This window comes from Scyliorhinus torazame, chromosome 4 (assembly GCF_047496885.1).
Source record: "Scyliorhinus torazame isolate Kashiwa2021f chromosome 4, sScyTor2.1, whole genome shotgun sequence".
Classification (NCBI taxonomy): domain Eukaryota; kingdom Metazoa; phylum Chordata; class Chondrichthyes; order Carcharhiniformes; family Scyliorhinidae; genus Scyliorhinus; species Scyliorhinus torazame.
In genome coordinates, this window is record NC_092710.1 from 129,965,453 (window position 1) to 129,978,332 (window position 12,880).

Sequence of the window (12,880 nt, forward strand, 5' to 3'; positions counted from 1 at the left end):
TGTTACACTTGTTTTAAAAACATTGCACTCAAAACAGGCCCTCCCCAGACAACTGAGTCCAACAAGAGAGGGGGTGGTCCTGTACTTGATTTTAGGTAACAAAGTGGGCAAGTGGTTGAATTATCAGTGGGGGAACATTTTGCAGACAACGATCATAACTCCATTAGATTGTTATGGAAAAGGACAAGGGTGGGCCTGAAATCAAAGTTCTAAACTGGGGGAAGGCCAAGTTCAATAAGATCAGATATGATTTGGCCAGAGTTGACTGGGAGCGAACACTTTTAAGTGACAGTACAGTGGGACACATTCAAGAAGGAAATAGGGAGAGTACAGGGCCACCATGTTACAATCAAGAAAAAGGGTGGGACCAACAAATCCAGTGAGCTCTGGATATTGAGGGATATTCAGCATTGGATCAGGAGAAGAAGGGAGGCTCATGGCATATCGAGGGCTCAAAACAACAGAATCCCTAGAGGTGTATAGAATGTGCAAGCGGGAACTTAAAAAGGAAATTAATAGAGAAAAAAAGGGACATGAAAGAAAATTGGAGGTAAAATAAAAAATCCGAAGTTGTTTTACAAGTACATTAAGGACCACATTGGTATTGTGGATATGGAGCCTGAGGACGTAAGTAGGGTTCTAAATGAATACTTTGTGTCAGTGTTAACTTGTGAGAGGGATAGTGTGGGTATAGAAATCAAGGAGAAGGACTGTCATCAAATTAAAGAAATTAACATAAACAGAGAGGAAATTCTGAGTGGTCTGGCAGGCTTGAAATCCTGGAAGAAGGAACTGAAGGAACTGTTGCTAAGTTTGCAGACAACACAAAGATCTGTAGATGGACAGGTAGTATTGAGGCAGCAGACGAGCTGCAGAAGCACTTGGGCAGGCTCGGAGAGTGGGTAAAGAAGTGGCAGATGGAATACAATGTTGAAAATGTGAGGCTATGCACTTTGGAAGGAGAAATGGAGGCACAGACTATTTTCTAAATGGGGAGATGCTTTGGAAATCAGAAGCACAAAGGGACTTGGGAGTCCTTGTTCATGATTCTCTTAAGATTAACATGGAGGCTCAGTCGTATTTAAGTAGGCAAATGCAATGTTAGCATTCATGTCAAGAGGGCTGGAATACAAGACCAGGGATGTACTTCTGAGGCTATATAAGGCTTTCTGATCAGACCCCATTTGGAGTATTGTGAGCAGTTTTGGGCCCCGTATCTAAGGAACTATGTGTTGGCCTTCAAAAGGGTCCAGAGAAGGTTCACAAGGATGATCCCTGGAATGAACAGCTTGTCACATGAGGAATGGTTGAGGACTCTGGGTCTGTACTTGTTGGAGTTTAGAAGGATGAGAGGGATCGTATTGAAACTTACAGGATACTGCGAGGCCTGGATAAAGTGGACGCGGAGAGGATGTTTCCACTTGTAGGAAAAACTAGAAGCAGAGGACACAATCTCATACTAAAGGGACGATCCTTTAAAACAGAGATGAGGAGGTATTTCTTCAGCCAGAGGGTGGTGAATCTGTGGAACTCTTTGCTGCAGAAGGCTGTGGAGGCCAAATCACTGAGAGTCTTGAAGACAGAGATAGATAGGTTCTTGATTAATAAAGGGGTCGCGGGCTATGGGGAGAATGCAGGAGAATGGGGATGAGAAACATATTAGCCATGATTGAATGGCAGAGCAGACTCGATGGGCCTATGTGTTATGGTCTTATGGTCTTATAGATAAATCTCCAAGGCCAGATCCCAGACTATTGAGTGAAGCAAGGGAGGAAGTAACAGGGGCGCTGGCAATAATTTTCAGTCCCTCTCTGGTCATGGGAGAGGTGCCGGAGGAGTGGAAGGTAGCAAATGTAGTACATTATTCAAGAAGTGAGGAACGGTTGAACCAGGAAACTACAGGCCAGTCTGTCTGACCTCAGTGGAAGGCAAACTATTGGAAGCAACTTTGAGACGCAGAATTAATCTGCATTTGGAGAGGCAGGAATTAATCAAGAACAGTCAGCACGGTTTTGCCCAGGGAAGATAATGTCTAATCAACATGATTGAATTTTTCAAAGAGGTGACCAGGTGTATTGATGAGGGCAATGCATTTGACGTAGTTAACTTGGACTTCAGCAAGGTTTTTAATACGTTCCCACATGGGAAAATGATAGCGAAGGTAAGAGCCCATGGGATCCAAGGGAATTTGGCAAATTGGATCCAAAGTTGGATGAGTGGCAGGAAGCAGAGGGTGATGGTCGAGAGCTGTTTTTCTGCCTGTAAGCCTGTGTCGAGTGGGGTACTGCAGTGATCAGTGTTGGGACCCTTGCTGTTTGTAGTTTATATAAATGATTTAGACTTAAATGTAAGAGGGTTGATCAGTAAGTTTGTGGATGACATGATAATTGGGGATGATAAATAGTGAGGAGGATAGCTTTAGATTACAGGAGAATGTAGATAGGCTGGTCAGATGGGCTGATCAGTAGCAAATGGGATTCTATCCAGATAAGTTTGAGGTATTGTACTTGGGTAGGGCAAGCAAGGCAAGGGAATGCAAGATGAATGAGAGGAACCTGGGAAGCACCGCGGTTCAGCACAACCATGGTGTGCATGTGCACCGCTCCCTTAAAGTATCAGGTCAGATGGATAAAGTGGTTAAGAAGGCTAATAGTATTGTTGCCTTTATTAGCTGAGGGATAGAGATTAAGAACAGGGAGGTTATGCTGCAACTGTTTGAAACGTACGTTGGTTACAGCTAGAGTATTGTGTGATGTTCTGGAATCCACATTATAAGGGGGATGTGATAGCACTGGAAAGGGTACAAAGGAGATTTACCAGGATGTTGTCTGTGCTGGGGTGTTTTAGTTATGAAAAGAGATTGGGTAGACTGGGTTTGTTCTTGTTGGAGAAGAGGAGACTGAGAGGGTTTATGATTGAGATGTATAAAATTATGAGGGGCATAGAAACTTTTCCCCTTGGTGGTGGGATCAACGAGCAGGGGGCATAGCAGTGGGCAAGGGGCAGGAGGTTTAGATGGATGTAAGGAAAATCTTTCTCATCCAGAGGGTGGTGGGAGTCTGGAACTCGCTGTCTGAAAGGGTGGTGGAGGCAGAGACCCACATAACATTTAAGAAGTATTTTGATGTGCACTTGCGATACTAAGGCTGTGGGCCAATTGCTGGAAAATAGGATAAGAATACTTAGGTGGTTGTTTTTGTGAGGCCATGAAGAATCCAGCATGCATTTGTAGAGTCAAACAGAAAGTAACTTTATTTCTAAGAATATGCACACATAGCCAGTAGTTCACCATTGGTTCCCTCTCTAGCCAGTATCGCACTGGCCAGCTATATTTATACATCTGCACTGCTAATGACTGCTCCACCCACCCACCAACCCCCCCACCCACCAACCCCCCGCCCCCCCTCCTCACTGGGGGAGCCCATATTCCCCATGTACGTTGAGGTAACTAATTGTCTCCAGCCAATAGGATATGGGGATGTTATAACAAGTGTTTTTGACCGCCGCAGATGAAATAGACTAAAGGGCCTTTTCTGTGCTGCAGACCTCTATGACTTGAATCACCAATGGGTGGTTTTGCTAATTCTGCTCATTTGAAGGCCTTCAAGGAGGTTTCAAAAATTAAGCTGGCTCTTCTGGGCCAGGATGCGAATAGTACATTTTGAAAGGTTTTGAATTATTTCTTTCTTTAGATTTACAAAGTAATTGATTGCTGTATCACTGTTTATATACAAAATAGCTTTATATATGTTATTGAAGTCATTTTCAGTCACTTGAAATTGGTTTACTTACAGGTGATGGATTGACACTATGATCTGAAATGCTAATTTTTTGTGATAACCCCATCTTCTGCTGTAAGTTACCACCCTTAAATTTATGAAGCAAATATTGAAATAAATGCTTTAAAGTGCCGCCCACCGCACCCTCCCACTCCCACCCAATTGCATTGCTTAATGACAGATTTTGCTTATGGCAACGTGCAAAGAAATTTGTGCAGAAACCTAGGGCAGAAAATACTTTTCCCGAAGTGGTGTAATTTTGGACGCAATTTGTGCTTAAATCGATAAGCACAAATCGATTTGTGCTTAAATCGATAAGCAGGGAAGGACACAAGTGAAATGTGGAACTTGTTCAAGGAACAGGTGCTACGTGTCCTTGATATGTATGTCCCTGTCAGGCAGGGAAGAGATGGTCGAGTGAGGGAACCATGGTTGACAAGAGAGGTTGAATGTCTTGTTAAGAGGAAAAAGGTGACTTATGTAAGGCTGAGGAAACAAGGTTCAGACAGGGCATTGGAGGGATACAAGATAGCCAGGAGGGAACTGAAGAAAGGGATTAGGAGAGCTAAGAGAGGGCATGAACAATCTTTGGCAGGTAGGATCAAGGAAAACCCCAAGGCCTTTTACACATATGTGAGAAATATGAGAATGACTAGAGCGAGGGTAGGTCCGATCAAGGACAGTAGCGGGAGATTGTGTATTGAGTCTGAAGAGATAGGCGAGGTCTTGAATGAGTACTTTTCTTCTGTATTTACAAATGAGAAGGGCGATATTGTTGGAGAGGACAGTGTGAAACAGATTGGTAAGCTCGAGGAAATACTTGTTAGGAAGGAAGATGTGTTGGGCATTTTGAAAAACTTGAGGATAGACAAGTCCCCCGGGCCTGACGGGTTATATCCAAGGATTCTATGGGAAGCAAGAGATGAAATTGCAGAGCCGTTGGCAATTATCTTTTCGTCCTCACTGTCAACAGGGGTGGTACCAGGGGATTGGAGAGTGGCGAATGTCATGCCCCTGTTCAAAAAAGGAACTAGGGATAACCCTGGGAATTACAGGCCAGTTAGTCTTACTTCGGTGGTAGGCAAAGTAATGGAAAGGGTACTGAAGGATAGGATTTCTGAGCATCTGGAAAGACACTGCTTGATTAGGGATAGTCAGCACGGATTTGTGAGGGGTAGGTCTTGCCTTACAAATCTTATTGAATTCTTTGAGGAGGTGACCAAGCATGTGGATGAAGGTAAAGCAGTGGATGTAGTGTACATGGATTTTAGTAAGGCATTTGATAAAGTTCCCCATGGTAGGCTTCTGCACAAAGTAAGGAGGCATGGGATAGTGGGAAATTTGGCCAGTTGGATAACGAACTGGCTAACCGATAGAAGTCAGAGAGTGGTGGTGGATGGCAAATATTCAGCCTGGATCCCAGTTACCAGTGGTGTACCGCAGGGATCAGTTCTGGGTCCTCTGCTGTTTGTGATTTTCATTAATGACTTGGATGAGGGAGTTGAAGGGTGGGTCAGTAAATTTGCAGACGATACGAAGATTGGTGGAGTTGTGGATAGTAAGGAGGGCTGTTGTCGGCTGCAAAGAGACATAGATAGGATGCAGAGCTGGGCTGAGAAGTGGCAGATGGAGTTTAACCCTGAAAAGTGTGAGGTTGTCCATTTTGGAAGGACAAATATGAATGCGGAATACAGGGTTAACGGTAGAGTTCTTGGCATTGTGGAGGAGCAGAGAGACCTTGGGGTCTATGTTCATACATCTTTGAAAGTTGCCACTCAAGTGGATAGAGCTGTGAAGAAGGCCTATGGTGTGCTCGCGTTCATTAACAGAGGGATTGAATTTAAGAGCCGTGAGGTGATGATGCAGCTGTACAAAACTTTGGTAAGGCCACATTTGGAGTACTGTGTACAGTTCTGGTCGCCTCATTTTAGGAAGCATGTGGAAGCTCTGGAAAAGGTGCAAAGAAGATTTACCAGGATGTTGCCTGGAATGGAGAGTAGGTCTTACGAGGAAAGGTTGAGGGTGCTAGGCCTTTTCTCATTAGAGCGGAGAAGGATGAGGGGCGACTTGATAGAGGTTTATAAGATGATCAGGGGAATAGATAGAGTAGACAGTCAGAGACTTTTTCCCCAGGTGGAACACACCATTACAAGGGGACATAAATTTAAGGTGAAAGGTGGAAGATATAGGAGGGATATCAGAGGTAGGTTCTTTACCCAGAGAGTAGTGGGGGCATGGAATGCACTGCCTGTGGAAGTAGTTGAGTCGGAAACATTAGTGACCTTCAAGCAGCTGTTGGATAGGTACATGGATTACGGGAAAATTATATAGTGTAGATTTATTTGTTCTTAAGGGCAGCACGGTAGCATTGTGGATAGCACAATTGCTTCACAGATCCATGGTCCCAGGTTCGATTTCGGCTTGGGTCATTGTCTGTGCGGAGTCTGCACGTCCTCCCCGTGTCTGCGTGGGTTTCCTCCGGGTGCTCCGGTTTCCTCCCACAGTCCAAAGATGTGCGGGTTAGGTGAATTGGCCAATGATAAATTGCCCTTAATGTCCAAATTGCCCTTGGTGTTGGGGGGAGGTGTTGAGTTTGGGTAGGGTGCTCTTTCCAAGAGCTGGTGCAGACTCAGGGGGCCGAATGGCCTCCTTCTGCACTGTAGATTCAATGATAATCTATGATTAATCTAGGACAAAGGTTCGGCACAACATCGTGGGCCGAAGGGCCTGTTCTGTGCTGTATTTTCTATGTTCTATGTTCTATGTTCTATAACTGGGCCTGAAGCAGAAACTCTACTCTGTTAGGCCTATCAGCACAAGTCCTTTGTGCAAGCGTAAAGACTCATACACTGATTGTCTTCAGTAAAAGGAACATTGCCTTACATGTACCCATGTGTTCAAGAGGATGCAAGACTGACTTGGTCAAAATTATATACATGTCCCGTGTGGGAAGCACATAAGGCATGACTTTATGACCTAATGGTCAAAGTTGGGACCTTGGCACTAGATAATCGATTTGGTCATAATTTGTGACGCTAATCATTCTGTTCAAAAAAGGTACAAGTGAGGAACAGGTCATTCAGCCCAAATGATCTTTGCCTGTCTTGATTTAATTGCTTGGATTTGTCTTTTTTTACAAAAAGAAATTCAAAGTAATGTATGTAATGTAATATACATGTCTCTTTTATTAAAGAGACGATTAGATTTATAAACAAAATGGCAGTAGTACTTGAGGAAGAATTGCTCACCATATCCTTAACACTGGGCAATCGGCCCATACCTACAGTTAAGAAGAAAACTTTCCGAAACTTTCAGATGAGGTGTCAGCATTTCTAACTTTTTAATTGTCTCATATTCCTGAACCTTAATGAGCGTAAGAGCTTTTTTGCAACACGCGCTTAGGAGATATGTTTAGAGGAAGCTCCTAGAATGGCAAAAGGTCTTTTCTCCCATAACTTAGAGTAATTTTGAAAGCGAAATATAATAATCCAGGAGATAAAATGGCAGAAATCATGCTTCACTGAGAGCCTTTTTGAATACGAGTATCTAATATTACTGCAACCCAACTTATTTTTGAAACCATTTTACTATGATTCCAGTCGACCAAGATTTATTCCCCAGTGGCACGATATGTACATATGAACAAAGAGGAGGAGTAGACCACTCAGCCCTTTGTGCCTATTCAGCCATTCACTAAGATCATGGCAGATCTGACTTTACCCTGCCACCGACGTTGGATGACCCTTCATCCCTTGTTTATCAAGAATCTATCGGCCTTGCTTCCACTGCCTTTTGAGGAAGGGCGTTCCAAAGACTTGCTATCCTCTGGAGAAAAAATGTCTTCTCATCTCTGTCATAAATGGGCGACCCCATGGTTGGGATTTTTCGCTCTCGTTCACATCAGGGGCGGGATTCTCCATAATCGGCGCGATGCCCGCCGGCCGGCAGCAAAACCGGCGCGTATCAGTCCAGCGGCATCGCGCCGCCCCAAAGGTGCGGAATCCTCCGCATCTTGAGCAGCCGAGCCCTAACCTTGAGGGGCTAGGCCTGCGCCGGACTGATTTCCGCCCTGCCAGCTGGCGGGAAAGGCCTTTGGTGCCCCGCCAGCTGGCGCAAAACTGACTTTGCCGGGCAGCGCATGCGCGGGAACGTTAGCGGCCGCTAACGGCATCCCCGCGCATGCGCAGTGGAGGGGGCCTCTTCCGCCTCCGCCATGGTGGAGACCGTGGCGAAGGCGGAAGGAAGAGAGTGCCCCCACGGCACAGGCCCGCCCGCGGATCGGTGGGCCCCGATCGCGTGCCAGGCCACCGTGGGGGCACCCCCCGGGGCCAGATCGCCCCGCGCCCCCCCCAGGACCCCGGAGCCCGCCCGCGCTGCCTTGTCCCGCCGCTAAGAGAGGTGGTTTAATCCACGCCGGCGGGACAGGCATTCCAGCAGCGGGACTTCGGCCCATCCGGGCCGGAGAATAGCCGGGGGGAGGCCCGCCAACCGGCGCGGCGCGATTCCCGCCCCCGCCAAATATCCGGTGCCGGAGAATTCGGCAACCGACGGGGGCGTGATTCACGCCAGCCCCCGGTGATTCTCCAACCCGGCAGGGGGTCGGAGAATCTCACCCCAGGTGTGAATGATGACGGGAGCACAAAATCCCGCGAGGCCCAAATAAGTTTAAATGTTGCAATCGTCCCCATCCCCTGTCAGTGATGTGACGTGAACATCCGGAACCCCATTAGAATCAACTTAAATCTAATTATCAGGCCTCTGTGCCTTATGACCTCCAGCATTACATGATACATTTACGTCGGCGTGAGTGGATATTCACAACAGCAAAACTGGCGACAAACCTGGATCGATTCAACGTGAATTACAAACTGCTTCCCACAACGTGAACCAGGTGGCGCTCAGGTGAGCGCATCACCTAGGGGTGTGGGAAGAGTGTCATGCCCAGGCAGTGCCACTTCCCCCCTGGCACTGCCCCTAGAAAGGCCCAGGCACTGCCCTTAACACTTGCCCCTCTCCATATCGACCCTGTTGAGATCCCTCAGGATCTTATATGTTTCAATCAAGTCACCGCTTACTCACAAAGAACAATACAGCACAGGAACAGGCATTCGGCACTCCAAGCCTGTACCAGTCATGATACCTTTGCCAAAGCCCTCAGTGCTTCAAACCCTTGTGCCGTATCCCTCTATACCCATCCTATCCACGTGTTTGTCAAAATGCCTTTTGAATGCCGTTAAAGTATCTGCTTCCATAACCTCTCCTAGCAACGTGTTCCAGGCACTCACCACCCTCTGTGTAAAAAACCTACCTCGCACATCTCCTCTAAACTTTGCCCCATGGACCTTAAACCTATGCCTCCCGGTAACTGACCCACCCACCCTGGGAAAGAGTGCCTGCCTATCCACTCTATCCATGCCCCTCATGATCTAGCCTTTCCAATCTTTCCTCCTAAGATAACCTGCCTGTTCCAATTATTAGTTCAGTAAACCTTTTCTGGGCTGCTTCTGATGCACTTACATCCTTCCTTAAACAAGGAGACCAATACTGTACACACTACTCCAGATGTAGTTTCATCAGTGTCCTGTATAACTGAATCACAACCTCCCTACTTTTGTAATCAATATACAATAACCTTCTATCAGCTTTCCTAATTATTTGCTGTACTTTCATACTAGTCATACTAGATGCTAATAGCTGCCCATCCAACAACAAAACCTCTAGTGCGCCAAAAATAAACAGGAACTGACTATGTATAGGCCCAAATATCATTTGCAATAATTCATCTCGGGAGCAGTCAAGCTGGTCTTATTAATCAACAGTAAATACTGAAAAGAACCAGAGCTATGAAATTGAAACATATTTGACTGGCCATTTCTGTATCACAGAATTGTCCCTTCTACCAACTACAGAGCTACCAACCTCAGCACATTTGGCTGGGGGAACTGCAAGGTGGCAGAGAAGGAAAAAAGGAAGGAAAAAGATCAGGGATATGAGTGGAGACTGATTCAAGGAAGAGATGTTGGGCGGGATTCTCTGTTTCTGCGACTAAATGTTGACGCTGTCGCAGGATTCGTGGACTTACGCGACAACAAAACTGGTGATGAACCTGGATTTATTCAGTAACTGTGGAGAGGCTAGCACCGGCGCCATGAGGAACACAATCGATTCCAATAAAAAATGGTGCGGGATTCGCCGGGTTCGTCATTGATACTCGAGAGGCCCACAAGCTGTAGCCGCAGATATACACCTCACTCCCCACACACACTCATCCCAGCCAACAAGATGGCACTGGTTATGCTGGAGCTGCAGTGTAAATTGTCTGAAGATGAGACTTCTGCATCTCGCTGAGAAGAAAATTCCACCTCAGAAACATACTGCCAATCTGATTAGCTCCAGGAGTTCCAATGGCATTAATGGTCAGGACTGGGACGACATGCAATCCCCAGATTCTAAACCCTGGAGCCCAGGTCCTTTTTAGTGTAGGATGGCTCAGACCAAGGAAGGGAGGCGAGGCCCAGGGATGGGTGTGAAGAGCGGGATGGGGTATTGAAGAGGAATCGAGGGAGGAGAGACCACTCATGAGTGGCAGACCTTGGGAAGATGCCCGATGCCCTTGAGATGTGGGTTCACCTTCCCATCCAAGGACAAAGAAAGGTGCCGAACTGCTCCACTGCTCCTGAACTCCTCCTACCAACCTGGTGGAAAGTAATTGTTAAATTGCCAATAATTGCCCAATTAAGGGCTTCAAGGCAGGTCACCAAGGCTTCTTTCTTCCACCCACCTGTTGCTACCGTAAAACAGTTCAGGAGAGTGTGGCAGGAAGGCCACCTGGGGAATGTTATAGCCCTACCCCCAGCTGCACACCCACTAGTGTACACCCAAGGGGAGGGGGAGCTCAAAATTCTACAATGCAGGGATATATTAAGGGAGGATAGCAATTTAGGGACAGATGAACAGTGCCAGGACCCAGTGGCAGAACCCAAGAATAGGTTGATAAGCAAATGGTGGTAGAACGCAGGAACAGGGAGGGAGCTGAATGATGGTAGAGCCCAGATACAAAGTTGTTTTTGGAAGGAGAGCCAAATAAATACGAATAAACAGAGACTGAAATCTGCTCTCTATTCTGTAGCTATATGTCTTGATTAGTATTCACATTTAAACCTTCACCCTGTCAGCTCAAGAGAAATATTGCCTGTTCTATTTTCTGCATGCTAATCCAGGCTGTCTATCAAGATATGAGGCCTGTCCTCCAAGCACTTGAGGGAACGCTACTTCCATTACAAGATCTATTAGGAGTATAAGTTTATCTCATCATCTGTAAAGTACCATTACGTGAGCTGCTGGGCATCTAGACCCCTAATCATCTCACTGTTAACAGCTAGGCAAACAGGTAGAATGTTGATGGTGAATGTAACTCAATTCTCACGAAAATGAATCAACACTAATAAAATATTTGCAAAGGCAAACAAACATTCATGCTTCTAACTGGTACATATATTAGAGTATGTAGAAATCTTCAGTTACTTCTATTCTGATGAAAGCTTACACATTCAAAATGTGAATTGCTGCACATTTCCAGCATTTCTGTTTCTTTTTTAGGTTTGTGGCATTTCTAGCTTTATTTAATAGTAATAATCTTTATTGTCACAAGTAGGCAATGACGTTACTGTGAAAAGCCCCTCGTCGCCACACTCCGGCACCTGTTTGGGTACACAGAGGGAGAATTCAGAATGTCCAAATTATCTAACAGCACGTCTTTCAGGACTTGTGGGAGGAAACCGGAGCACCCGGAGGAAATCCACGCAGACACGGAGAGATCTGCAGTTGTCACGAAGCAGCTGGACAATACAAAATAGACCCTAAAGATAAAAATCCAGCTTCTGGAGTTTGGCAGAGGTGACAGATAATTTTTTAAAAAAATGCTAGCTCATTGTTCAGCTTCCACCAAAAGCATCAAAATGGTTAAAATGCATCTGGCACATGGCACACTGGTGGTGACCATATCATATTAATGAATTCTTTCTATCTGACCTCTCATTTATTCTACTCCTGCCTGTTCTCTTTATCTTCCCTCCAATTTTTGGTTTTGATCTTTCTCCTTTTACAGCCGAATGAGATGGGTGATCTGCGATTCTTATCTTTGATGAGGAGACCAAGCAAGAGTTCTGAGGAATGAGGGGATAATCCAACAACCACAGCAGTTAGTGATGGTCCCATTGTAGATACTGTCATTTCAAATGCCATAACATCCTTGTCTGAGTAACTATACTGAGGCATGCGACTGTGTACCTGAGGCCAAACCACAGCAAGCTCATTTTGGAGTACAAAGAATGAGCTAAGAATGGCAATTTCTGAGATATTTTGGCCCCAATATTTAATGGGTAAGATTTCCAAGCCAGGGGAATTAATTCTTGCTAGTTGAGCGTTGTGGAGTTTTATTGCCCCCCCCCCCCCCCCCCCCCCCAGAGATTCCATACACAGATGCCTCATTGACTTTCTTGCGCATAAGGGGTCATCGCACAGGAGCAGACATTATTTTGCAATAGAGATTGTGTTGTGGCGGAGAGGGGATGGGGGTGCGGAGGGGGGGCTGCTGCTGGATACTCGGTGATTAGGAAGGTCGGGTGATTATTGGGACAGGTTTCACGATTGCCACATGGGAAAGCGATCTGGGGCGAAATTCTCCGTTATCGGCGCAAAGTCCGCCGATCGGCGCAAAAAACGGCGCAAATCCGACTTGCGTCACGTCGGAAAAATGGGTCGAAAGTCTCCGGCCCGAAATGGGGTAGCAGCGACGTGACGGGATCCGCGCTTGCGCATGTGGTTCACGCCGTGCAGCGTCATACACGCCGCACGGCGTGACAGCTCATAAGGCCGCGCTGCTCCCCCCCCCACCCGACCAGAACACCCGACTGGATGGCTGGCTGCCGCTCAGCCCCGAGGTTCCAGTCACGGGATGTGGAGGCGCTCCTGGATGCAGTGGAGCAGAGGAGGGACGCCCTGTATCCCGGGCACGGCCGCAGAGTTGCCCCACGCCACAGCCGGCGTCTGTGGAGGGAGGTGGCAGAGGCCGTCACCGCTGTGGCCCTGACACCACGGAC

General features: G+C 46.6%; 1 protein-coding gene across 1 annotated transcript in view; it reads right to left on the reverse strand.

Annotated features, from left to right (window-relative positions):
* The window catches only part of LOC140410474 (CUB and sushi domain-containing protein 1-like), a 3,392,839-nt gene that overhangs the window by 2,596,938 nt on the left and 783,021 nt on the right, over positions 1-12,880 (reverse strand). The gene's annotated exons all lie outside the window — the stretch shown is intronic.